Consider the following 26,753-nt stretch of genomic DNA (forward strand, 5'->3'; position numbering starts at 1 on the left):
GTTATCTATTGTCTCTATCAAAGTGCTGACATTGCACTCTAGCAAATACAGCTGCTGCCAAGTTTATAAAAGTATTAGTAACAATGCTGTCCCAACAATAGCTCACATACTGTAGATCATATGTTCCTCGTTGTCTTCGGCATTTGCCAGTATGTGTCTATGCTTGGGGGACATGGTGACTAGAAATTAGAACGTTGCTTCTCACTATACACCATATCCTTTTCCACTTTCCTTCATCAGCTACTGATTGAGCTAAACAGACTGATCTCCAGTAATTGATTACCTGTAAATGTCCTCAATGAAGTGACTTTGATAGACACTGATGCCAGATTTTTATAGCCACAGCGCGCACGCACGCACGCACGCACACAGACAGCTCAAGATTACTGAGTATCCAAAACTTGTCGGAGATGTCATTGACAGTTACTCAGTGGCGTCACAAGGGGAGTGTGGGCCGCACTAGGTGAGTGATACCAAAATATCAGCACGTGCCTAGGGGCGGCACTTGTTTGGAGGCGGCACATGGATGCTTGTGTTGGTACTGCCAGCCCAAAAAGTACCAATAACTGCAAAATATATCCACTCTACTATACAATATGCCATCTTGAATGAAGTGTAAATGGGAAAGCCATGCACAGACTGCCCCTGTAAGCTGTCTCACTTAGTAAATATGTATACATAATTACAAGTAAAAAAAGTCATTGTTAGTGGCTTTTTTTTATTATTCTATTAAATTGGCTAGCATCAAACGGGGGCTTATAACCAATAAATAAAAATAATAAAATTAGGCTTGGGGGGGATTCTTGTTGTGCCTAGGGGTGCCCTCACCCCTAAATCCGCAACTGGTCTTACTGCCTTTGTACCTCCCAGCCTGTACATAGGAACCAAGTTAGATGGCTGCAACCTTCATATCGGGCACAGTGAAGCCCAATCTCCCTTGGAGGGATGGGAAGGGGGGATTGTGCACCAATATCTTAGGGTGTGTACACACGGTGAGATCCTTGCTATGTCCTATTTTTACTTGCGATTTCCCTTGAACTCCCCGGAGGCCAGATAGGACAGATTTTGACTAACTTTTCTTGAGATCTGTACTATGTGTGCTTACGATTTTGGCTTATGTGAGATTTTGGCTTATGCAAGATGTCATTGACATGTGAGATGAGCTAGATAGTACACCGATCTAGCAAGGATTGACTTGCCTGCACAGTCTATCTTTTCTTGCGATGCCGACCTGGCGGGACCGCGCATCGGGATCGCAAGGTGACTTTCACCTTGCGATCTGCACTAACTTTTCTTACGATTTTGACTATATAGTCAAAATCTTAAGAAAAAATCTCACCGTGTGTACACACCTTAAGACTCCACATCTCTGTTCTGAATCCATGCCAATACTAATTGTAAGGTCAGCATCTATACCACCCCAGTGAGAGCTGTGACACTCAACCTTAAATTTCCATAGCTGTCATTTTTCAGTTTAGCCATCACTAGTTTATGCTTGGAGTTGCTGCCATATTCTTTTCTTTCTTAACTTCCTTTGAAATACAGTTTTTAGTTACTCACATGCAGGTTTTACTGAAATATTGCTTGTTGCTTCTCTAATCAAGCATCAACATGCAAGGTAGACTGTGGGATACATTTTACTGTGGGACCAAAACAGGGTTCTAGCATAAAGTACACTGTTACAAATTAATAACCAGCACCACCTACTATCCCTCCACTGTATATTTTCAAGTATGGTTAAGGGTGTATGTTATAGGTTCCAATTTACTGGGTTGTGTGATTTCAGTGATAAAGACTTTAAATTTAAAGCAGAAATTTGTTTTAAGGAAAAGCTAACCTGGTTTCGCTTTAAAACAAATTTCCACTTTAAATTTAGCTGCTATATTTCCAAAATCACACCAGTTTGAGGAAACTGGAACCCATTGCATACACCCCTATGTCTGCAAACTGTTGTTATATTCGAACACATTAGCCAGCAGTACATTTTAATTCCTCCATGAAAATGGCCTCTGGCAGATGAGAGAAGTCCATAAAAGACATTTACACATGTTCTCATGATTGCATGCAAATTGTGAATTAAAGATGGTTTTAGGTCATACACATGACTGTTTGATGTAGATAAAAAAGCACTTAACCCACTTAGGGGTATATTCATCAAACTGTGCTATGTTATCTCATAATAGATAATGTTGTTTCCATGCGTTAATCTGTGTGGATGTTTCATGAAAATATGTAAAACAGGTTACTGCTCGTGTCATCTGCCTATGAAATAGCATAGCATTAAGTTATACTGTACATGTATATTGATAGATTATGAATAAATAGTCAGGTCTGGCTCATGTCTTTAGTTAAATCCTACTGACAGCAAAAGAGATACAACAGTTATTGTCCTCTAGCTGGATTTACATTTGCACGTGCCACCCATACCCCCCTTTATCAGTCGTAGCCCTCTGTGGTAACATCTCCAGGAAAGCCTACCACTCTGCTGGGCCTCGGTAATGGGAGGGGGTGTGACCAACAAGGGGAGGTGTGGCTAGACCCCCTCTGTAGAAAAGATGAAAAAAGATAGGTTATAGAGTGCGCAGCCACGTGCGGCGCGCAGTGGGGGCCAGTGTCATGTTCGGTGGGTGGCGACAGAGAACGGCGGAGGCGGCAGGTGCGATCGCTTCACGCAGAGAGAGATGACTGCTTCTGCAGCTTCCTCTCTCCCCAGCCCAGCACACAACACTTGTGACAATATAATTTGACATAATACAGCATCAATTTTCAAATATTGTTGTAAAACATAGTAGTAATTTACATCATGCACTATAAAGATGTAATAGAATTTAACATCATGTAAAAAATAAACTTAACAGGGGCTCACACAATTAATTACTTCTAATATGTAAAAAGCTAATTATTAATACAAAAGGAAAAATTATTGACTATAAAGGAACAAAATGCAAATTTAAAAAATCGTGACGCATAGGCGTTTCTATAATGGGTGCAGTGTGTGCGACGCACACGGGTCCCTGGGTCCAGGGGGGCCCACACCACACCCATATATTATACTTACCCCTCCGGAGTCCTGTGACGGCGGCCCTGCTGTGCTGTCACAAATCCCTCAAAAATGGCCGCCGCAGCCATTTCCGAGTGATTTGCGCATGTGTACTGGAGATGTCCCTGGGAAAAAGGTGCGGGCGCCATGTTCCCGGAGACCTGCGCATGCGCGGTAGACTCTGGCATTATGAGTCTACTGCTGCCGGAGAGGAGGGGACCCGCGACGGAGGCTGCACGCCGGTCCCCTCCTCTTTTAAAACGCCCCGCCTAGACTTGGGGCTTTGTGGCTTTTACAGATATCAGGCCTATCTACCACATATTCTTTGAGTATGGTGTATCCATGGGAACACAGTTATGTAGACATAAAATAAGAATTTACTCACCGGTAATTCTATTTCTCGTAGTCCGTAGTGGATGCTGGGAACTCCGTAAGGACCATGGGGAATAGACGGGCTCCGCAGGAGACTGGGCACTCTAAAAGAAAGATTAGGTACTATCTGGTGTGCACTGGCTCCTCCCTCTATGCCCCTCCTCCAGACCTCAGTTAGGGAAACTGTGCCCGGAAGAGCTGACACAACAAGGAAAGGATTTGGAATCCAGGGTAAGACCCATACCAGCCACACCAATCACACTGTACAACTTGTGATAACCATACCCAGTTAACAGTATGAACAACAACTGAGCCTCCTTGTACGGATGGCTCATAACAATATCCCTTTAGTGAAGCAATAACTATATACATGTATTGCAGAGAGTCCGCACTTGGGACGGGCGCCCAGCATCCACTACGGACTACGAGAAATAGAATTACCGGTGAGTGAATTCTTATTTTCTCTGACGTCCTAGTGGATGCTGGGAACTCCGTAAGGACCATGGGGATTATACCAAAGCTCCCAAACGGGCGGGAGAGTGCGGACGACTCTGCAGCACCGAATGAGCAAACTCAAGGTCCTCCTCAGCCAGGGTATCAAACTTGTAGAATTTAGCAAATGTGTTTGAACCCGACCAAGTAGCAGCTCGGCAAAGCTGTAAAGCCGAGACCCCTCGGGCAGCCGCCCAAGAAGAGCCCACCTTCCTTGTGGAATGGGCTTTTACTGATTTAGGATGCGGCAGTCCAGCCGCAGAATGTGCCAGCTGAATCGTGCAACAGATCCAGCGAGCAATAGTTTGCTTTGAAGCAGGAGCACCCAGCTTGTTGGGTGCATGCAGGATAAAGAGCGAGTCAGTTTTCCTGACTCCAGCCGTCCTGGAAACATAAATTTTCAAAGCCCGGACTACGTCCAGCAACTTGGAAGCCTCCAAGTCCCGAGTAGCCACAGGCACCACAATAGGTTGGTTCAAATGAAACGCTGATACCACCTTTGGGAGAAATTGGGGACGAGTCCTCAATTCTGCCCTGTCCATATGGAAGATCAGATACGGGCTTTTACATGACAAAGCCGCCAATTCTGACACACGCCTAGCTGAAGCCAAGGCCAACAGCATAACCACCTTCCACGTGAGATACTTTAGCTCCACGGTCTTAAGTGGCTCAAACCAGTGTGATTTCAGGAAATCCAACACAACGTTAAGATCCCAAGGTGCCACTGGAGGCACAAAAGGGGGCTGAATATGCAGCACTCCCTTAACAAACGTCTGAACTTCAGGCAGTGAAGCCAGTTCTTTTTGAAAGAAAATAGATAGGGCTGAAATCTGGACCTCTATGGATCCTAATTTTAGGCCCATAGTCACTCCTGACTGTAGGAAGTGCAGGAATCGACCCAGCTGGAATTCCTCTGTAGGGGCCTTCCTGGCCTCACACCAAGCAACATATTTTCGCCATATACGGTGATAATGTTTCGCTGTCACGTCTTTCCTAGCCTTTATCAGCGTAGGAATAACTTCATCCGGAATGCCCTTTTCTGCTAGGATCCGGCGTTCAACCGCCATGCCGTCAAACGCAGCCGCGGTAAGTCTTGGAACAGACAGGGCCCCTGCTATAACAGGTCCTGTCTGAGAGGCAGAGGCCATGGGTCCTCTGAGATCATTTCTTGTAGTTCTGGGTACCAAGTTCTTCTTGGCCAATCCGGAACGATGAGTATAGTCCTTACTCCTCTCCTTCTTACTATCCTCAGTACCTTGGGTATGAGAGGAAGAGGAGGGAACACATAAACCGACTGGTACACCCACGGTGTCATTAGTGCGTCCACAGCTATCGCCTGAGGGTCCCTTGACCTGGCGCAATATGTTTTTAGCTTTTTGTTGAGGCGGGACGCCATCGTGTCCACCTGTGGCAGTACCCAGCGATTTACAATCTGTGTGAAGACTTCTTGATGAAGTCCCCACTCTCCCGGGTGGATGTCGTGCCTGCTGAGGAAATCTGCTTCCCAGTTGTCCACTCCCGGAATGAACACTGCTGACAGTGCTAGCACGTGATTCTCCGCCCATCGAAGAATCCTTGTGGCTTCTGCCATTGCCATCCTGCTTCTTGTGCCGCCCTGGCGGTTTACATGGGCGACCGCCTTGATGTTGTCTGACTGAATCAGTACTGGTTGGTTTTGAAGCAGGGGCTCTGCTTGCCTCAGGGCATTGTAAATGGCCCTTAGTTCCAGTATATTTATGTGCAGTGAAGTCTCCAGACTTGACCACTGGCCTTGGAAGTTTCTTCCCTGAGTGACTGCCCCCCATCCTCGGAGGCTTGCATCCGTGGTCACCAGGACCCAGTCCTGTATGCCGAACCTGCGGCCCTCGAGAAGATGAGCACCCTGCAGCCACCACAGCAGAGACACCCTGGCCCTTGGGGACAGGGTGATCAACCGATGCATCTGAAGATGCGATCCGGACCATTTGTCCAACAGATCCCACTGAAAGATCCTTGCATGGAACCTGCCGAAGGGAATTGCTTCTTAAGAAGCCACCATCTTTCCCAGGACTCGCGTGCAGTGATGCACCGACACCTGTTTTGGTTTCAAGAGGTCCCTGACCAGAGATGACAATTCCTGGGCCTTCTCGACCGGGAGAAACACCTTCTTCTGTTCTGTGTCCAGAAACATGCCCAGGAAAAGCAGACGCGTCGCAGGAATCAGCTGCGACTTTGGGATATTCAGAATCCAGCCGTGCTGTTGCAACACTTCCTGAGAGAGTGCTACGCTGACCAACAACTGCTCTCTGGACCTCGCCTTTATGAGGAGATCGTCCAAGTACGGGATAATAATAACTCCCTTCTTCCGAAGGAGTATCATCATTTCGGCCATTACCTTGGTAAATATTCTCGGTGCCGTGGACAGGCCAAACGGCAACGTCTGGAATTGGTAATGACAGTCCTGTACCACAAATCTGAGGTACTCCTGGTGAGGTGGGTAAATGGGGACATGCAAGTAAGCATCTTTGATGTCCAGCGACACCATAAAATCCCCCTCTTCCAGGCTTGCAATGACCGCCCTGAGCGATTCCATTTTGAACTTGAATTTCTTTATATAAGTGTTCAAGGACTTTAAATTCAGAATGGGTCTCACCGAACCGTCCGGTTTCGGTACCACAAACATTGTGGAATAGTACCTCCTGCTGGAGGTACAGCTTGTGAATTGCCGCCAGTACTACCTCCCTTTCCCTGGGAGCAGCTGGCAAGGCAGATTTGAGGTAACGGCGAGGGGGAGTCGCCACGAACTCCAGCTTGTATCCCTGAGATACAATTTGTACAGCCCATAGATCCACATGTGAGCGAACCCACTGGTTGCTGAAGTTTCGGAGACGCGCCCCCACCGCACCTGGCTCCGCCTGTGGAGCCCCAACGTCATGCGGTGGACTTAGTGGAAGCAGGAGAGGATTTTTGTTCCTGGGAACTGGCTGCCTGGTGCAGCTTCTTTCCTCTACCCTTGCCTCTGGCCAGAAAGGATGCTCCTCTGACCCGCTTGCCTTTCTGAGGCCGAAAGGACTGCACTTGATAATACGGTGCTTTCTTAGGCTGTGAGGGAACCTGAGGCAAAAAAGTCGACTTCCCAGCTGTTGCTGTGGATACGAGGTCCGAGAGACCATCCCCAAACAATTCCTCACCCTTATAAGGCAATACCTCCATGTGTTTTTTAGAATCAGCATCACCTGTCCACTGCCGAGTCCATAATACTCTCCTGGCAGAAATGGACATTGTATTAATTCTAGATGCCAGCAGGCAAATGTCCCTCTGGGCATCCCACATATATAAGACGACGTCTTTTATATGTTCGAGGGTTAGCAAAGCAGTATCCCTGTCGAGGGAATCAATGTTGTCTGACAGGGTATCAGTCCATGCTGCTGCAGCACTACACATCCAGGCTGAAGCAATAGCAGGTCTCAGTAGAGTACCAGAGTGTGTATACACAGACTTCAGGATAGCTTCCTGCTTTCTATCCGCAGGCTCCTTTAGGGCGGCCGTATCCTGAGACGGCAGTGCCACCCTTTTAGATAAGCGTGTGAGCGCCTTGTCCACCCTAGGGGATGTTTCCCAACGTAACCTATCCATTGGCGGGAAAGGGTACGCCATCAGTAACCTCTTAGAAATCACTAGTTTCTTATCAGGGGAACTCCACGCTTCTTCACACAATTCATTTAATTCATCAGATGGGGGAAAAGTCACTGGCTGCTTTTTCTCCCCAAACATAATACCCCTCTTGGTGGTAACCGGGTTAATGTCAGAAATGTGCAATACATCTTTCATTGCAGTAATCATGCATCGGATGGCCTTTGTAGACTGTACATTTGTCTCAACCTCATCTACACTGGAGTCAGACTCCGTGTCGACATCTGTGTCTACCATCTGAGCTAGCGGGCGTTTATGAGCCCCCGACGGCTTCTGAGTCGCCTGGGCAGGCGCGGGCTGAGACCCCGGCTGTCCCAAGGCTGCTGCGTCATAGAACCTTTTATGTAAGGAGTTGACACTGTCGGTTAAGACCTTCCACATATCCATCCAATCAGGTGTCGGCCCCGTCGGGGGCGACACCACATTTATCTGCCCCTGCTCCGCCTCCACGTAACCCTCCTCATCAAACATGTCGACACAGCCGTACCGACACACCGCACACACACACAGGGAATGCTCAGACTGAGGACAGGACCCCACAAAGTCCTTTGGGGAGACAGAGAGAGAGTATGCCAGCACACACCACAGCGCTATATAACACAGGGATTCACACTATAAAAAGTGATTAACCCAATAGCTGCTTAAATATCTTATTTGCACCTAAATTTATGTGCCCCCCCTCTCTTTTTTACCCTTCTTGTATCAGGATACTGCAGGGGAGAGCCTGGGGAGCTGCTTCCAGCGGAGCTGTAAAGGGAAAAAGGCGCTGGTGTGCTGAGGAAGAAGGCCCCGCCCCCTCAGCGGCGGGCTTCTGTCCCGCGTTTTCTGTAACTTAATGGCGGGGTTTTTTACACATATACAGTTAACTGACTGTATTATGTGTATTTTATGCCATTTTATTTCATCGCTTCTCTTCTGTCTTCTGGCTCTGCAAGGGGGACGGCGGCGCGGCTCTGGGAACGGACGATCGAGGTCAGGCCCTGTGTTCGAACCCTCTAGAGCTAATGGTGTCCAGTAGCCTAAGAAGCACAAGCTAGCTGCAAGCAGGTAGGTTTGCTTCTCTCCCCTCAGTCCCACGTAGCAGTGAGTCTGTTGCCAGCAGATCTCACTGAAAATAAAAAACCTAACAAATACTTTCTTTCTAGCAAGCTCAGGAGAGCCCACTAGGAGCACCCAGCTCTGGCCGGGCACAGATTCTAACTGAGGTCTGGAGGAGGGGCATAGAGGGAGGAGCTAGTGCACACCAGATAGTACCTAATCTTTCTTTTAGAGTGCCCAGTCTCCTGCGGAGCCCGTCTATTCCCCATGGTCCTTACGGAGTTCCCAGCATCCACTAGGACATCAGAGAAATATCTTTAAATATATATGTAGATCACCTATAACCTGCACCACTGGCGTATATATATTAGGTGCAAGGTGTGCAGTGCACATGGACCACTGGGTCCAGGGGGGCCCACACACCGTACACTTTTAATTATACTCACCTCTCCACTGGCCCGGCACTGGATGCACACCGGCCCTCTCCTCTCCCGCCTCAGTCCTGCACACTGGCAATTGTGGGAAATTCTGCTCTGAATCTTACCTCATCAATATGCTAAGGGCCTGATTCAGAGTTGTACACAAAGCAGCAGCATCTATGTCGCACTGCACACGTGCCACGCTGGTGTTATAACATCGGTTGCAGCAAGGATTTATTTGCTAAGTGTTTGACAGTCACGGACTGTTTGCTTCTGTTGTAATACTGTCACACTTTGCGGCCATGCTGTGTGCCCATAGGGATACTTAGAAGCCTGACAATAAACTGATCTGCGAGCGATGCTGCCCTACAAGCTCTTTTCTCCCTCTTTCTAGACTTCTTCTGTTATCATTAGATAATGGTAAATAACAACCTACACATGAGGTGGACTGTCGGAAGTGTGCTTTAACCAGTGCCCTAAAGGGGAAGGCATGGTCATGTAAGGAACATGCTCTTTCAAATATGGAACATGCTGTTTGTTATTTGATTGGTTGAGCTGCAAACAATTATTCTCTTGCAGTCACTCAATGCGTTGGTAAGATAAAGCGTGGTAAGCAAAAGAATGGAGTGTGAAGAACCAATGGAAAAAAACAAGAGAAAGTTAACGGAGAGAAGAGCAAGAAGCTGGGAGATTTTGAAAATAAAAAGAGCTCTGTGGTATTGCCACACATGTAAGGGCCTGATCAGAGTTGGCTGCAAACATGGATGCGTCTTGCGCCTTTATCCTTCCCTGGTGTACAGCTGTGCATCTAAATGCACAAGGACTGAGACTCCCACTGTCCGCAGATGCTAAAGTACCGCTTGGTGCATCTTTGACTATTGGTCACACCACTGAAATGTGTACCTGCACTATGGCAGATGCAGTTTCTCCACCTGAGTATGACCCCTATGTGAGCGATCCATGTGTCTCTGTATGCAAGCGCTTTCAGAGACACACCCATAAGATCCAATATCTCTGTGCTTCTTTTTAGTCGCCCCTCTATTACCTCCCAGTCATCGTCCAGGAATCCCTTAACATTTTTGATACACATACAAAATCAGGATGCATGCGCAGTGTGACATACAAAAAACATTACTTCACTGTGTCTGCCATTGTCAGTGCCTGCTACTCAGAATCAGGCCCTAAAGGGGTCTATGTACTGAGCCTTGGAGGGTGATAAGGTGGAGAGAGAAAAAGTACCAGCCATTCGGCTCTTAACTGCCATTATATAAGCAGGATTTAAAAAATGACAGGAGCTGGTACTTTAGAGCTCTCCACAGATTAGTACATAGGGGGCCTTTTTTACTAAGCCTTGGAGAGAGATAAAGTGGAGAGAGATAAAGTTCCAGACAACTAGCTCCTAACTGCCATTTTCCAAACACAGCTTTTAACATGCCAGTTAGGCTGGGACTTTAACTCTCTCCACTTTATTTCTCTCAAAGGCTTAGTAAATAGACCCCGTAGACCCTTACGTCTCTATTCACAATGCAGGTCCTTTTATTTGTATCGCTCACTATTCTTTTCTCCTCACAATAAACCTCTTGTAGGGGTTGATTTACTAAAGTGGCCCCCCTAGCACAGCCAGGTGACCTCATCAGGCGGGTCCCTAACATTCCTAAAGTTGAAATCCAGAACACAGGACCATGAGGCCAGCACAATGCGACACAACCACCCCAAGGCATCACACTAGTAAGAAGTAGCAGCTTAAGTGCTAAATGTGTTAGATATAGTAGGTGAGAAGTAGCAATAAAAGTGTTAAAAAATGCTGCATTAGTAAGAAGCAATTTAAGTGCAAAAAAGTATTACATTAAGTGTTACAGTAATGATACCCAAAGCAGCCTGGTCACACCAACCCAGGGGGCCCCACCACCAAAACCATTCCTAACACTAATATACATTTATCCAGGACTTGCTGTACCTTATGTGGGGGTGGGGGGTGGGGGGGGGGGGGGGGGGGGAGAGTCTTAGGAATGTTAGGGGCCCACCTGATGAGGTCACCTGGCTGTGCTAGGTGGGCCCATATTTTTGGCCAAAAATTTGGCTAAGACCTTCAATTTTACTCCATATTACATTGCAGAGGTTATTATAATTGTTTTGATTACCAGTTTTCTTAGTGCTTAGAGTGTGCAGCTGCATTTTCCTTTTTTCTGAGAAGTTGTGATAACCCTTTGCTTTGTCAAAAATGCTTGAGAAAGGTGTCATCCCTGCTTAGTAAATAGACCTTTAGGGTTTTATGATGAGTGGATTTTTATAAGGCTGTGATAACATAAACTAACAACTGATAGTAAAATTAACCTTATGCTCCATTTCACATCTAATTTAAATTCCCTATGCCTATTTTGTTACAATATCGTACCACTCTCACTTGCAATGAAATTTTGTATATACTGCAGTTAATCATATAACATAATAATCATTTGTTTCTAATCATGACACCAAATTATGTATCATTAATAAACTTGTAGCCTGATAGATTGTTAGGAGATGTAATCCAGCAAATAGAGAGCTGTATGTGGAAACGATAGCTGTGCATAATATGCATTTAATGTGAAGAATAAAGAGTCTGGAAAGTGGTTTTTGACATTTGTCATTTTGCTGATGAAAATTATCTGTTCGTATAATAAATACATTTTACATCAGATAAGTCATCCTTATTCAAGTTAGAGTGTAAACTCAATTTTAATGAAACCCACAATGCAGCTTTTACTACGTGAGAGATGAATACCAGATGCTAGTGACAGCCAGTGGACAAGTTCTCTACTCTACCCGATTAACTTTAGTAATTTCCTGAAGTCTACGTTTCATTGGAATAGGAAACATATAGAAAAAAAAAACAGTGTACAGCTAGGACTAAATATAATCTCTTTATATATAACATCTTTTCCCATAAAACCTGATTTGTTTCCTTGATGTTACGTGCTCAGTATCTGACAAAAATCAGGAGGAAGCCATTGTCCGTACAACCAGTTTCAACATCTGTGAGCTGCTCAACATGTGACATCACAGTCGCCTCCTGAAACTGGAGAGTCCGGTGGTTAAGTTTGTGACTTCCAGCAGACTGTGGTCTGGAGAGTGTAGCCAAGGCTGGCTGTCACTTAACTTTTCACTAAATACAGGGACAGAGAGGCAATTTTATACCATCCTCCCACATCATAGGCGTTTACTGTCTAGTCTGGTAGAAAGAATTAAATATATTTACAACCTCTTTCAAACTTTCCTCTGGGACATTGAAGTCAGGAGCTTTGAATACATTAGTAGAATTTTTTAAATATTTGAAGAAGGACATTAAAAAAGCCATGGCACATTAACTAGTGATACATTTGGCAAATTTCCTTATATCGGTATATACAGTATAAACTATCTCTATGTCTTGTAGTGCAGTATAGAGCATAAATTGCAGTAACTAGCTGCGATATATTCTAACACATACAAAAAGTAGCTGGCTATATTTAGAGAACAATTCCTGGTCAATTGTTTTTTTACATATCATCAATGCTGGGCACATAACTGATGTAGATGGCGAAAAAGTAAATTGGAACAATAAACTTCTACAACAGTGTTTCCTAACCTCAGTCCTCAAGGCACCCTAAGGCTGGTTACCGACTTTTTGATATATTGTTCAAATGACTGACGAACGATATATCACAAGGTACAGTATGAACACCCAATATTTATGTGAATTACATCATTCACAGGCATATCAGGTTGGCCAGGGCCGGATTAGGGTTTGTTGAGGCCCGGGGCAACTAAGTTGTGGGGGCCCTTCCAATAAAATGGCCCCTTGCCTTGCCCCTCCAATATGGCCACTGCACCGCCATGTACAGTGTCTTGCTAAAGTATTCACCCCCCTTTGCATTTATCATATTTTGTTGCCTCACAACCTGGAATTAAAATGGATTGTTTGAAGGTTTGCATAATTTCATTCACAGAACATGCCTACAACTTTGAAGATTTTTTTTTTATTGTGAAGCAAACAACAAATAGCACAAAATAACAGAAAATTTCAGCGTGCATAACTATTCACCCCCACTAAAGAGCCACCTTTTGCGCCAATTATAGCTGCAAGTCGCTTTGGATAAATCTCTATGAGCTTGCCACATCTTGCCCCTGGGATTTTTGCCCATTCCTCAAGGCAAAACTGCTCCAGCTCCTTCATATTGGATGGTTTCCAACATGAACATAAACAGCAATCTTCAAGTCTGACCACAGATTCTCAATTGGATTGAGATCTGGGCTTTGACTAGGCCATTCCTACACATTTTAATGTTTCTCCTTAAACCACTCCAATGTTGCTTTAGCAGTAGGCTTCGGGTCATTGTCCTGCTGGAAGGTGAACCTCCGTCCCAGTGTCAAATCACAGGCAGACTGAAACAGGTTTTGCTCAAGAATATCCCTGTATTTAGCACAATCCATCTTTCCCTCGACTCAAAACAGTTTCCCAGTCCCTGCTGCTGAAAAACATCCCCACAGCATGATGCTGCCACCAACATGTTTCACTGTGGGGATGGTGTTCTTGAGGTGATGGAATGTGTTGGGTTTGCGCCAGACATAGCATTTTAGTTTCATCTGACCAGAGCACCTTCCTCCATACAATTGGGCCGTCGTCCACATGCCTTTTGGCAAACTCAAAACGTGCCTTCTTATTTTTAACACTAAGTAATGGCTTTTTTTTTCTGGCCACTCTTCCATAAAGCCCAGCACTATGGAGTGTATGGCTTATTGTGGTCACATGTGCAGATACAACAGTCTCTGCTGTGGAACTCTGCAGCTCCTCAGGGTAACCTTTGGTCTCTGTGCTGCCTCTCTGATTAATGCCCTCCTTGCCCGGTCTGTGAGTTTTGGTGTCCGGCCCTCTCTTGGCAGGTTTATTGTGGTACCATGTTCTTTCCATTTGAAGATGATGGATTTGATGGTGCTCCGGGGCTCATCAAAGATTTGTATTTTTTTTTTAGAACCCAACCCTGACTTGTACTTCTCAATAACTTTTGTCCCTGACTTGTTTGGAGAGCTCCTTAGTCTTCATGGTGTGATGCCTCTTGCTTGGTTATAACTGCAGAGAAGATCATCGGAACTGACCTTCCCTAAGTCCAGGATCTGTACCTGTCCAGAGCTAAGAAGCGGGCAACGAAGATAGTAAAGGACCAGCTTTTATTTATAAAAATTATTTTTTTTTATAGATTTTTCTCATTTCACTTCACCAACTTAGACTATTTTGTGCAGATCAATCACGTAAAATTCAGATTCAAAAAATAAAATAAATTACAAGTTGTAATGTAACAAAATAGGTAAAAAGCCAAGGGGGGTGAATACTTTAGCAAGGCACTGTATGTTGCACAGTGCCCCTCTCCCCCTCCCCCTGTGTCACATACTGTATACAATTTAAAATGTAATCTATCCGCTATATTTCTCTATAAAAAATACTTTGGTGTTTATATAATCTAGATGACACAAATGCTGAACAACGTGGTTTTCTTCAGGTTCATTCAAAGACACAACTCCTAGCTGTAGATTTTCTGATCATAGTGGAAATGTATTTTGACTTTAGTTTTAAGTCTTTAAACTAAACCAAAAACAAAAAATAACATACAAGAGAAAAAAGTAATTAAAATAAATTAATGGCAGGAACCTTAGATTGCAATAAGTAAATCCAAACATAAAAGTGGGAACAAAAATTACATTCTTGAGAGCATTGCTATGAAATTCAGTATGTACAGCAGAAGATGTGTACAGAAGAGAACACATGAATCAATTGTGTACATTCCACATTACTGTTTAATCTACAGATTTAAGGGGCAAATTATCATGAAAATGTCTGTGAAGCGTTGTGAATACTTTCCGGAGGCACATTATGGTGCTAACATCAAAGGTACTGGTTAACACTGAATCATAGTGCATAACCTGTGGAAAAAGAAGTTTCTCTGTAACTGAATGTGTTTGCGAATATTGGTTTGAAAACCTTTAATCATTTGAACCCCTCTAGCAGTGACCACTACTCCTGTTTACTAAAATTGAGTCACTGTCCAAATGTGTGGTGACTTGTTTGGCGGTCCTCATCTCTAGGCCTAAACATTATGGGAGTTCCAAAGAGGATGAGTCCAGAGGGCCAGAACAGCCGACAGTATCCAGGGGAAACAGGTGCGAACCACACACACTGACATGCCACTAATACCCCTTTCACACTGCAAATGCCGGATCCCACCCGCGAATTGGAAATGGGTCCTTCCCGGGTGGGATCTGGCATTGGTCGCTGCCGCTAGCTTCCCTGACCCGGCAATATGCCGGGCGGGATGCCATAGCGGCGGGGGGCGGAGCTGGCAGTGGGGGGTGGAGGTGGCGTTGGGAGATGAGATCATCTCCGCACCGCCTCTCCCTGTTGTAGTGATCGGGTTGGGAACCCGTTTACGCTGCTATTGACCCGGTATTCAACCCGGGAATAACACTGCTTTATTCCCGGGTTGAATTGCCGGGTCAGGCGACCCGGGATTTTGGCTATGCCCCTTTCACACCGCACGCTGACCTGCGTCGACCCGGTAATATGTCGGGTCGATACCGGGTTATTTGTGTGGTGTGAAAGGGGTATCAGTGGCACATTACACATTGTCTTCCAATAATTGTTGCCATCTCAAAATGGTAATAGTAGAGGTCAGTAAGGGACAAAATGTTATGCCAAAATAAAGTGTTTTCCTTTGCTAAATTTCAATATACCGTATATATTTATATTTTTCTATTTAAAAAAAATGTAATCTGCAAATATGGGCTTCCAGTGTTCTGTGTAAGTATGAGTGGATATAGCTGAATCACGCATGCGCAGAGATGAGGAAAGCATTGGCTGTTTATTTGTGGTCATAAGTGATGGTAGATATTTTCTATTGGCCAGTAGTGATAAACTCTAATCAGACACGAACAGTTTCACAATGTGCATACGATTATTTGCATCACAGTGATTTATCATGAAACTATTAGTATTCATCAACTAAATAAGTGTTACCAGATGTGTGTTCTTTGTATTTCCTGCCCTTTCATACCCTCCTCACATGTAAGAAGACTCCATTGTTCGCCCCTTCTTCAGGCATCAAGACTTCGAGGAGATCTCTAATAATGTCTCCCCTCTACTGACTGGTCCCTCCCCTATAAACCACCAGAAACCAGGACTTTTACATACGTTTGAGTCTGTTGGAAGATTTGCTAATTGTGGTATAATTATTTATAATGATGATCACACTGAGTTCATTTTGTGGGAAAAAGTGATTATTCTGTTTAACATACTGTCATATTATATTATAGTGCATATGTAGATTATGCTCAAGAACAAAAGGTTGGAATCAATGGTTTGATTCTAATTTGATGATTAATAAATATCCCTGAATGATGAATGTTCAATGTATCTAAATGTATTTTATTTGTGCTTGTTTTCTTATTTCAAAGAAGGTTATACGATATACAGTGGAACAATAAAACAAAACAAAAATTGTTAATGAACTGCATATAGGGGGCTATAAAGCAAACCAAAAAAAGCAAGCAACTGGGCAAAACCATGATGCACTACAGGGCAGATGTAACATGTGCAGAGAGATTTAGATTTGGGTGGGGTGTGTCCAAACGGAAATCTTAATTACAGAGTAACTGTAAAACTAAAGCGGTCTAACATTTTTGGGCTCAGAGGCAAATGCAGGATTTATGGGGGGGTGGGGGTGTTTTATATATATATATATATATATACACACACACACATATATATACATATATACAGATCTACACATATATATATATACAGTATATATATATATATATATATATATATGTACACACACACACATATATATATATATATATATATATATATGTAAAGCTCAAAGAGGTCAGATGGCACTCAGAGTCTTGTGTGTATATATATATATATATTATATGTATGTCTATCTCTCTCTCTCTCTCTCTCTCTCTCTCTCTCTCTCTCTATATATGTGTATGTGTGTGTGTATGAAAAAATACACACACACACACTGCACACACACACTGCACACACAAGCATACATAACACATCACACACATACAGTACATTTGACCAAACAAATACAGTGCAATGCACACATACCCGGGGCTGCAGAGGAGACACTGCCAGCCACGACACTGAGGACATATGGAGTTGCTGTGCATGCATAATACAGTATATTTGTCCTATCTATGTAGTGTGACCTACATCTCCAAATTATAAGTACAATGTAGGACGAGTACATGGTATATAAACATTTCTGCATCAGTGGACATGGCACTAAAATAATCATCAGGGTGGCAGAAACCGAGGGCTAGGTGCCAATGTAGAGCATATGGAGTGGAAGATAGTCTAAGTAAGAGAAGGAAAAGCACATGAGGGGAGAGGGCCCTGCCCGTGAGAGCTTACATTCTAAATGGGAGGGGCAGACAGACAGACAGGGGTAACACCGATGGGTAGAAGTGAGCATGTAACAGAGGGTTAGGGTGAGAGACAACTTGTTTATCTGGAGTTAGCTGTTGCAATTACATACTGTATATTTACATTATATATATATATATATATATATATATATGTATATTTATATTTTGTATACTGATATATTTTTATAAAAGGAACAATTGCTAATAATGAGTATATGTACTAAAGGCTGATTTTCAATGATTTTTATCAATTTCAATCTATCTAAATCGATGCTAGCTTTCAAAGACAAAAACACACATTTACTAGCAAAATATTTTACTTATTTTTAAATATTAATAAATGAGTGTTTTAGCCGTGTGAACCCAACATTGATTTAAATTGATTTTTATCAGTTTGAAAAGACGATATTAACCACTGGTCAAAAACTGCCTGTATTGTTTGGCGGAAGGGGGTGTGTGAAAAATGACCGGGGCTAATTGAGTACCCTAAATTAGAACCTGCAAATTTGCAACACCAGGGAACTTGAATAAACATGTTTTTTCCCCCAACCTTAGTAACTATGTAAAAAGATTACTCTTTTAGGCGGAGATGTAATAAGCAGTGATAAAAGTGGATAAGTGAGCCAGCGGAGAAGTTGCCCAGGACAACCAATCAGCTGCTCTGTATACTTTTGTAGTATGCAAATTATAAATGTTACGTCACTGCTGATCGGTTGCCATGGGCAACTTCTCCACTGGCTCACTTCTCCACTCTTTTCACTGCTTAGTACATCTCCCCCAAAGACTAAAAGAAATGTACAGTTTTATAATAACTATTAAGTTGTTGTTTTTTTTTTTTGGTTTGTTTTCTTTAAAGATGATTTTAGCAAATGCAGTATGCTTAAATAAAATGAACATTATCATTATGTGCACGCTATTGTTTGAATCACAGTAATTTATCATTAAGCTAGTACTGTAGAATTCATCAGCTAATAAGTGTTACCAGATGTGTATGTGTTCTTTCCATTCACTGGGGGGAAATATAGTATAAGGTCCAATTACTAATTAATCCCAGGACACCTGCTAATTATAATGGCATGACTGAAGATGGTTTCAGCATTGGTCAGGAAAGATAAAAATGTTTTATGTGAATAATCTATAATTGTATATTCAATGCTATTCAAATGTCACAATTTGAATAATAACATTACTTTATATAAGACAAATATTATCATCAATATCATATTCCTCAATTTTGTACAAAAGTAATTAAATGATATATATGGAATTATGCACTCTCTACTGTATATTATATGGACAGGTCAGTGACCATGTAGAAGTTATACATATTTCTCTAACGTCCTAGAGGATGCTGGGGACTCCGTAAGGACTCTGGGTGTGCACTGGCTCCTCCCTCTATGCCCCCTCCTCCAGACCTCAGTTTGATACTGTGCCCAGTGGAGACTGGGTGCATTTCAGGAGCTCTCCTGAGTTTCCTGTAAAGAAAGCATTTTAGATAGGTTTTTTATGTTCAGGGAGCCTGCTGGCAACAGACTCCCTGCATCGAGGGACTGAGGAGAGAGAAACAGACCCACTCCTCTGAGTTTCAGGGCTCTGTTTCTTAGGCTACTGGACACCATTAGCTCCAGAGGGATCGGTACGCAGATCTCACCCTAGCCGTCCGTCCCAGAGTCGCGCCGCCGTCCTCCTCGCAGAGCCGGAAGATTGAAGCCGGGTGAGTATTGAGGAAAAGAAAATCAGAGGCGGCAGAAGACACCTTGATCTTCATAGAGGTAACGCACAGCACTGCAGCTGTGCGCCATTGCTCCCATACACCTCACACACCTCGGTCACTGTAAGGGTGCAGGGCGCAGGGGGGGGCGCCCTGGGCAGCAATATAAACCTCTCCTGTGGCATATATAGATATATACATGTACAGCTGGGCACTGTACATGTATATAAAGAGCCCCCGCCATGTTATTGAGAAATTTGAGTGGGACAGAAGCCCGCCACCGAGGGGGGCGGGGCTTCTCCCTCAGCACTCACCAGCGCCATTTTTCTCCACAGCACCGCTGAGAGGAAGCTCCCCGGACTCTCCCCTGATTAACACACGGTGAAAAAAGGGTTTTAAAGTAGAGGGGGGGGGGGCACATAATTGGCGCATATACATAACAAAAGCGCTACTGGGTAAACATACTGTGTATTTTACTGGGTCATATAGCGCTGGGGGGTGTGCTGGCATACTCTCTCTCTGTCTCTCCAAAGGGCCTGGTGGAGAACCTGTCTTCAGAAAAGAGCTTCCCTGTGTGTGTGTGGTGTGTCGGTCGACATGTCTGAGATTAAAGGCTCACCTAAGGAGGAGGGGGAGTGTATGAATGTTAGGTCTCCGTCGGCAGTGCCGACACCTGACTGGATGGATATGTGGAATGTTTTAAGTGCTAATGTTAATTTATTGCACAAAAGATTAGACAAAGCTGAAGCTGGGGTACGGTCAGGGAGTCAACCCATGCCTGTCCCAATGTCGCCTGGACCTTCGGGGTCTCAGAAGCGCCCACTATCCCAAATAGTTGACACAGATACCGACACGGATTCAGACTCCAGTGTCGACTACGATGATGCAAAATTACAGCCAAAGGTGGCTAAATGTATTCGATATATGATTATCGCAATAAAAGATGTTTTGCAAATCACTGAGGAACCCCCTGTCCCTGACACGAGGGTACACATGTATAAGGGAAAGAAACCTGAGGTCACCTTTCCCTCATCACATGAGCTGAACGAATTATGCGAAAAAGCGTGGGAAACTCCAGACAAAAAACTGCAGATTCCCAAAAGGATTCTAATAGCGTATCCTTTCCCGTTGCAGGACAGAATCCGGTGGCAATCCTCCCCTAGGGTAGACAAAGCTTTGACGCGCTTATCAAAAAAGATAGCGCTTCCATCCCAAGATACGGCTACCCTCAAGGATCCTGCTGACCGCAGGCAGGAGGTTACCTTGAAGTCCATTTACACACATTCTGGTACGTTACTCAGACCGGCTGTTGCGTCGGCCTGGGTTTGTAGTGCTGTAGCAGCATGGACAGATTCCTTATCAGCGGATATTGAGACCCTTGATAAGGATACCATTTTAATGACCCTAGGGTATATAAAAGATGCTGTCTTATATATGAGGGATGCTCAAAGAGACATTAGTTTACTGGGTACCAGGATAAACGCTATGTCTATTTCTGCTAAGCGTGACTTATGGACCCGACAGTGGTCAGGTGATGCCGACTCCAAGAGACATATGGAGTTGTTGCCTTACAAGGGTGAGGAATTGTTTGGAGAGGGCCTCTCGGACCTCGTCTCCACGGCTACGGCAGGTAAATCAGATTTTTTTGCCATATATTCCCTCACAATCTAAGAAAGCGCCTCATTATCAAATGCATTCCTTTCGTTCCAATAAAAGCAAGAGAGTACGTGGATCGTCCTTTCTTGCCAGAGGTAAGGGCAGAGGGAAGAAGCTGCATAACACAGCTAGTTCCCAGGAACAGAAGTCCTCCCCGGCCTCTGCAAAATCCACCGCATGATGCTGGGGCTCCTTTGAGGGAGTCCGCCCCAGTGGGGCCACGTCTTCGACTGTTCAGCCACATCTGGGTTCACTCACAGGTGGATCCCTGGGCAATAGAAATTGTTTCCCAGGGTTACAAGCTGGAATTCGAAGAGGTGCCTCCTCGCCGGTTTTTCAAATCGGCCCTACCGACTTCCCCCCTGGAAAGGGAGATAGTGTTACATGCGATTCGCAAATTGTGTCTTCAACAAGTGGTGGTAGAGGTTCCCCTGCTTCAAAGAGGGAAGGGGTACTACTCAACTCTGTTTGTGGTCCCGAAACCGGACGGTTCGGTCAGACCCATTTTGAATTTAAAATCCCTGAACCTTTACTTAAAACGGTTCAAGTTCAAGATGGAATCGCTCAGAGCGGTCATCGCCAGCCTGGAAGGGGGAGATTTTATGGTATCTCTGGACATAAAGGATGCATACCTGCATGTTCCCATATATCCTCCTCATCAGGCGTACCTGAGATTTGCGGTACAGGATTGTCATTACCAATTTCAGATGTTGCCGTTTTGGCTTCCCACGGCCCCGAGAATTTTCACCAAGGTAATGGCGGAAATGATGGTGCTCCTGCGCAAACAGGGTGTCACAATTATCCCGTACTTGCACAATCTCCTCATAAAAGCGAGATCACGGGAGAAGTTGCTGAACAGCGTCTCACTTTCACTGACTGTGTTACAGCGACATGGCTGGATTATCAATATTCCAAAGTCGCAGCTGAATCCTACAACTCGTCTGCCCTTCTTGGGCATGATTCTGGACACAGACCAGAAGAGGATTTTTCTTCCGACAGAAAAAGCGCAGGAACTCATGACTCTAGTCATGTACCTGTTGAAGCCAAAACAAGTGTCAATACGTCATTGCACTCAAGTCCTGGGAAAAATGGTGGCGACATACGAAGCCATTCCCTACGGCAGATTCCATGCAAGGACATTCCAATGGGACCTATTGGACAAATGGTCCGGGTCACATCTGCAAATGCATCAGCGGATCACCCTGTCCCCCAGGGCCAGAGTATCTCTCCTGTGGTGGCTGAAAAGTGCTCACCTTCTAGAGGGCCGCAGGTTCGGCATTCAGGACTGGATCCTGGTGACCACGGACGCGAGCCTCCGAGGTTGGGGAGCAGTCACACAGGGAAGAAATTTCCAAGGCCTTTGGTCAAGTCAAGAGACTTGTCTTCACATCAACATCCTGGAACTAAGGGCCATATACAACGCCTTACGTCAAGCGGAGATCTTACTTTGCGATCGACCAGTTCTGATCCAGTCAGACAACGTCACCGCAATAGCTCATGTAAACCGCCAAGGCGGCACAAGGAGCAGGGTGGCAATGGCGGAAGCCACCAGAATTCTTCGCTGGGTGAAGAATCATGTAAGCGCTCTGTCAGCAGTGTTCATTCTGGGAGTGGACAACTGGGAAGCAGACTTCCTCAGCAGATAAGACCTGCATCCGGGACAGTGGGGACTTCATCAAGAAGTCTTCGCGCAGATTGCAAGTCGGTGGGGACTGCCCCAAATAGACATGATGGCGTCCCGTCTCAACAAAAAGCTACAAAGGTATTGCGCCAGGTCAAGAGACCCTCAGGCGGTAGCTGTGGACGCCCTAGTGACACCGTGGGTGTTCCAGTCGGTCTATGTGTTTCCTCCTCTTCCTCTCATACCCAAGGTGTTGAGGATAATAAGAAAAAGAGGAGTGAGAACAGTACTCATTGTTCCGGATTGGCCACGAAGGACCTGGTATCCGGATCTGCAGGAAATGCTCACAGAAGATCCGTGGCCTCTTCCTCTAAGGCAGGACCTGTTACAACAAGGTCCCTGACTGTTCCAAGACTTACCGCGGCTGCGTTTGACGGCATGGCGGTTGAACGCCGGATCCTAGCGGAAAAAGGTATGCCGGATGAGGTTATTCCTACGTTAATAAAGGCTAGGAAGGACGTGACATCTAAACATTATCACCGAATATGGCGTAAATATGTTTCTTGGTGTGAGGCCAGGAATGCTCCTATGGAAGAATTCCATCTAGGCCGTTTTCTTCACTTCCTACAAACTGGAGTGAATTTGGGCCTAAAATTAGGCTCCATTAAAGTTCAGATTTCGGCCTTATCCATTTTCTTTCAAAAGGAATTGGCCTCCTTACCTGAAGTACAGACTTTTGTGAAGGGAGTACTGCATATTCAGCCTCCTTTTCTACCTCCGGTGGCGCCTTGGGACCTTAACGTGGTGTTAAGTTTCCTTAAGTCACATTGGTTTGAACCACTTAAAACAGTGGAGTTGAAATATCTCACTTGGAAGGTGGTCATGTTGTTAGCCTTGGCTTCGGCTAGGCAAGTTTCGGAATTGGCGGTTTTATCACATAAAAGCCCCTATCTGGTTTTCCATATGGATAGAGCGGAATTGCGGACCCGTCCTCAATTCCTACCTAAGGTGGTCTCATCCTTTCATATGAACCAACCTATTGTCGTGCCTGTGGCTACACGTGACTTGGAGGATTCCGAGTCCCTGGATGTTGTCAGGGCTTTGAAAATTTACGTGGCCAGAACGGCTAGGATCAGAAAAACAGAAGCACTGTTTGTCCTGTATGCAGCCAACAAGGTTGGCGGCCCTGCTTCAAAGCAGACTATTGCCCGCTGGATCTGTAACACGATTCAGCAGGCGCATTCTACGGCAGGATTGCCGTTACCGAAATCGGTTAAGGCCCATTCCACTAGGAAGGTGGGCTTGTCTTGGGCAGCTGCCCGAGGGGTCTCGGCACTACAGCTGTGCCGAGCTGCTACTTGGTCGGGGTCAAACACCTTTGCAAAGTTCTATAAGTTTGATACCCTGGCTGAAGAGGACCTCCTGTTTGCTCAATCGGTGCTGCAGAGTCATCCGCACTCTCCCGCCCGTTTGGGAGCTTTGGTATAATCCCCATGGTCCTTACGGAGTCCCCAGCATCCTCTAGGACGTTAGAGAAAATAAGATTTTAAACCTACCGGTAAATCTTTTTCTCGTAGTCCGTAGAGGATGCTGGGCGCCCGTCCCAAGTGCGGACTACTTCTGCAAGAATTGTATATAGTTATTGCTTACATAAGGGTTATGTTATAGTTTCATCGGTTTTGGACTGATGATATGTTGTTTTTTCATACTGTTAACTAGATAGTATATCACAAGTTATACGGTGTGATTGGTGTGGCTGGTATGAATCTTGCCCTTGGATTAACTAAAATCCTTTCCTCGTACTGTCCGTCTCCTCTGGGCACAGTTTCTCTAACTGAGGTCTGGAGGAGGGGCATAGAGGGAGGAGCCAGTGCACACCCAGAGTCAAAGTCTTTCTTAAAGTGCCCATGTCTCCTGCGGAGCCCGTCTATCCCCATGGTCCTTACGGAGTCCCGAGCATCCTCTACGGACTACGAGAAAAAGATTTACCGGTAGGTTTAAAATCTTATTTTTAAAACCAGTTCTGCATTATAAGACTTCAGAAATTGTGCCAACTATATCTTAGGCCCTAATTCCTGTGTGAACGCAATGGCCGATGTTCACGCAAGTGAGCGATTATCTGCAGACTGTGCAGCAATCGCACTGCGCATATGTCAAGGTGTGTTTGCGCTCACACTGAGACTTTTATTTTAGACTAATTGACAGAAAGGGGACTGTTTGGAGAAGGTAATGGGGAGTGTCAGAAAAAATGCAGGTGTGCCACGGCCGTTTTCGCTGTGTATTAATCTAGCATTGGTCTATTTGTGTACAATTTATTTGTTTAGATATTTCGCTGCTTGACGTTTAGTGAAGTTTAGCTTAATACACATAATCCCTATTTCTATACTCCACACTGTGTTTCTCAATTATTATTATTTTATTAGACAGATACCACTGTTTCAGCTAAAACTTCACTTGCAGGCACAATGTAACACACATAATATTTACCAATCATAAAATTTTAACATGTGTAAGATAATTAATACTGCATGTTTCAATAGCTAAAATAAGAAAATTACAAAAAAAATATATAATTATGGCTTTCGCTATTTTTACAGTGTTATCAGAAATTAATTTTGCACCCACTTACAAGCATATTCAATTAGCTGCAAGGTTTACCACATGGCTATTTGTTGGGTAATTACCGCATGGCCATGGGAAAAGCTATTCAATTAAAACCCCTTTTCCCCTTTTCCTAAAATTGGCGATTACAGTGCGGAAACTCATTGATTCTGCACAAACTGCAGAATCAATGGGTTCCCCTGCGGGTGAATCTACGATTGTGTCGTTTTCTAGATGACTTATCCTTGCTGCTCCTGAAGCTTGGGTGCTAAGAGAATCATTGAGTCATTTTCCTACCCAGGTGACTTTGTGGTCTATTTACTAAGTCGTGGAGAGAAAAAATACAAAAAGTACCAAATCCTAACTTTTTCAAACAGAGCCTGTAACATGACAGGAGCTGATTGGCTGGTACTTTATCTCCGTCCTCTTTATCTCTCGCCAAGGCTTAGTACATAGATATCTATAAATTAAAATATTGATTGCACTGCATTATTCCTTTAAAGATGAATAGTGACTGTACAGTGTTACTGTATGTATCATTTGTGAAAAAGCAAAGCCCTGTGCAGTGAACTATTTTATATTAGCCATCAACAGCATTTTGTCAGGAGATCTAAGTGCTAATTAGTCTATTAAGCTTGATAGCCCTTGTTTGTTTCAGTTAAACAATACTGCATTCAACTCTAAGTGATTCTGTTTTTATGGACCTTGTCTGCTCCATGAGAAGTAAAATTGTGCATTTACTTAGTGGCTTCATCTGCTCTAGGGTCTGGAGATTTTTTTCCCTATTATTTATGGAGTACATTTGGTGTTCTTGTATACTTTTAATCAACTAAAAGCTTTTTTTTTTTTTTTTTTTTTTTTACTGAGGGTTCCACTTAAACCATTTTAACCAATCCAAAGCAGTCTAGTGCTAATTCATAGTCGACAGCCCCCCAACTAGCGATTCTACCCCTTCAGTGATAAATAGTCACAGAAGAGGGTTATAAAGCAGCTGCACTAAGATGTTTTGAACCCATATATTACTTTTGGTCTTTTGTTTTCTTCCCAGTGGTTGTCAAAGCTATTTTTCATTTTCAGTTTATATTCATAGGCCACATCAGTCCCTATCCATATACATTAGGATGTAAAGCATTTGCAGTCATTTCTGTTGACCTCTTCTTCCAACTGCTTTATACTTGTTTAGTTGTTGTTTTTTTCTTTGATAGATTTTATTGGTGTTTCCAAACCTAACATGGCTAGTTTTTCTTATAGTTGTATATTCTTCAGTTGCTGGTTTATGACTAATAATAAGTGACACAATTGTTTGAGATTCTCAACCTTTATACACTTACTACATTTGTTTGAATCAACAATAAAAGATTGAATAACTTATTTGTCCAAGTGAGTTTTTTTAAATGTTCCCATTAATGGAGCTGGCGGAGAGATTCTCACTATCAACGTAAGACCCTGATATAGCATTTGTGATAATCTTACGGTGAGTACACATCTGAAAGATGTTGGCGCAATATTTAATTTCCGGCCAAATCGGGATGACATATCTGCCGGATCATACAGTGTGTACGCCCGATTGTGCGCTCCCACAGGCTGCATGCCACACCTTCTGGTGCAGGCCAACCAGAAAATATCGTGTACGATGTCACGTTGCCACAGGCTGCCTGGCATTGTACATCGTGCAGTCAT

The 26,753-nt window shown here is 44.2% G+C and overlaps 1 protein-coding gene across 4 annotated transcripts in view; it reads right to left on the reverse strand.

The window, feature by feature from the left end:
* Positions 1 to 26,753, reverse strand: part of CREB5 (cAMP responsive element binding protein 5) — a 775,500-nt gene that overhangs the window by 604,786 nt on the left and 143,961 nt on the right. The window lies entirely within an intron of this gene.

This window comes from Pseudophryne corroboree, chromosome 5 (genome assembly GCF_028390025.1).
Source record: "Pseudophryne corroboree isolate aPseCor3 chromosome 5, aPseCor3.hap2, whole genome shotgun sequence".
In the NCBI taxonomy this organism is placed as follows: domain Eukaryota; kingdom Metazoa; phylum Chordata; class Amphibia; order Anura; family Myobatrachidae; genus Pseudophryne; species Pseudophryne corroboree.